The following is a 2430-nucleotide window of genomic DNA, read 5'->3' on the forward strand; positions in this document are numbered from 1 at the left end:
TGTCACACCCCAACTCATTTTCCACCCATTTTACACACATATCCTCTTTCACGCAATCCATCCACCTTTTCTCCTCTTCCTCTTCTCTTTTTTCCTTCCACATACAATATATTTAACATTCTTCTAGTGACTTGTTTTTGTTCCATTGATGTTTTTGTCTAGTGTGTAAATTGATTTTACTCATACAATGTCAGCTATAGACATGAAATGTGGAGAAATGCGATGCAATTCTAATGCAAAACGAGCACTAAGGCAAGTTTAAATTGTATGGCACCTATTCAGTTTCAGCGTATACAGTCGTAACTTTACTGCTTAAGCTCATTACACGTTAACGTTACGGTTTAGCTGCTAGACGTTTATTCAAGGCTTAATAGGCGTAACTCTGTTTTACGAATCAAATTGTATTGATTTCGGACTTATTTTGGTATTTTTTGATTATTTATGTCTATCCATATTGCTCTAATTATAACTATTATGACTTATTGAAATCGAAGATTTAAATGTTGTGCTATAGTTACCATATTAAAGTCATCCTTTTTAACCCCCAACCCAAAAAGAGGGGTGTTATAAGTTTGACGTGTGTATCTGTGTATCTGTGTGTCTGTGTATCTGTGTATCTGTGTATCTGTGTATCTGTGTATCTGTGTATCTGTGTATCTGTCTGTGGCATCGTAGCGCCTAAACTAATGAACCGATTTTAATTTAGTTTTTTTTTGTTTGAAAGGTGGCTTGATCGAGAGTGTTTTTAGCTATAATCTAAAAAAATTGGTTCAGCCGTTTAAGAGTTATCAGCTCTTTTCTAGTTTTCTTGTAGAAAAGAAGGTTAGATAACCGTTAGGTTCATAATATTATGTCAATAGACAAATGTCAAGCTGTCAAGATGGACGTTGCCTAAATACATAATTATTTATTTGAAAATGATGTTTTGGAAAACTCAAATACTTTGGATCGTCGGGGGTGTTATAAATTTTTAATTTACACTTGTTATATGAACCACTCAACGGCTTTTGATAAATAATGCATCATTGAATTTGTCAAGTACATAAAATTTCTTAAAAATTAAAATGGTGCTTAAACGTTTGGGCTGAAAAAAATGCAATGCAATCCATAGTCAGGGTTATTTTCGTTTTTTTAAATTACTTGTTTTCAATTTATTAGTTATTTTCATTAGATATCTACGAAACGAACACATTTGCTAGATATCTCGTTTTTTTTAAATAAAATTATGTCTTGATGAAAAACAACGTCTTAACCGAAGTCTAAACGACGACAATCGAAAATAATGTAAAAATAAAACCCCCACAAAACAGTTAAAACTGGTTTAATTTATTCATAATATTATACACCTAACCAAAAGTTACTATACTTTTTCATGTTGAAATTATGTAAAATCGGAAAAACATCGTCTAAACCGAAGTCTGCACTACGACAATCGAATGAATGTTAAATAAATGAAGTGTTAAAATTTACGAGCCCCCGCAAAACAATTAAAACTTACGGAACAAAGTTACTTAGCACCGTGTACGCCGGATTTGCATTCGGCGGCAGTTAGCGGGGCCATTATTGAAATTTTATGAGAGTTTGATTATTATTCAGTAGACCGCTATTAGAGCAGTGGACATAGGTTCAAATGGTAGAACGTTGTAGAGTCGGCTTGTTTAACCCCCGACCCAAAAAGAGGGGTGTTATAAGTTTGACGTGTGTATCTCTCTGTGTGTGTGTCTGTGGCATCGTAGCTCCTAAACTAATGAACCGATTTTAATTTAGTTTTTTTTTTTTGTTTGAAAGTTGGCTTGATCGAGAGTGTTCTTAGCTATAATCCAAGAACATCGGTTCAGCCGTTTGAAAGTTATTAGTTCTTTTCTAGTTACTGTAACCTTCACTTGTCGGGGGTGTTATACATTTTTAATTTACACTTGTTAAAAATTCCATTACAACCAACTTGCAGTAGATACGTGTGGAATGATATTAAATATTTTTAATAATAATTTATTAATATATTTTTTCTATTGATTTATTATTTTCAGTTCCCTTATCGCCAACGTCCATACCATGTTGAATACACCGGTTCTCGTCCGATCACCGAAGTTAAGCAACATCGGGCGCGGTCAGTACTTGGATGGGTGACCGCCTGGGAACACCGCGTGATGTTGGCCTTTTTGTTTTTGTTTATTTAATATTAATAATATAATTATTTTATTATTTTCAAATCGTGCATAAGGAGAAATAAAAATTTCTAAAGATGATCATGCCATCTTACGCGAAAACGAAGGAGCCACGCTCCATAAGAAATTCATCGTAGTACATCACTATAAGAAAATTTAAAAAAATCGACGTAGTAAAAATTCAAGGGACACATACGATTTACGAAGCGATTAACTTCCTTATTTCTAATTGAAATTTCTAATTAAAAGAGGTACCCTTCGGGCA

At 33.5% G+C, this 2430-nt stretch overlaps 1 non-coding gene across 1 annotated transcript; it reads left to right on the forward strand.

Annotated features, from left to right (window-relative positions):
* Window positions 1-2037: 2037 nt before the first annotated feature.
* On the forward strand, window positions 2038-2156 carry LOC123877142. Its single transcript, XR_006798512.1, has one exon. It is a non-coding gene; the product is annotated as a 5S ribosomal RNA (ribosomal RNA).
* Window positions 2157-2430: the final 274 nt, after the last annotated feature.

Source organism: Maniola jurtina, chromosome 22 (assembly GCF_905333055.1).
Source record: "Maniola jurtina chromosome 22, ilManJurt1.1, whole genome shotgun sequence".
Taxonomy (NCBI): Eukaryota; Metazoa; Arthropoda; class Insecta; order Lepidoptera; family Nymphalidae; genus Maniola; species Maniola jurtina.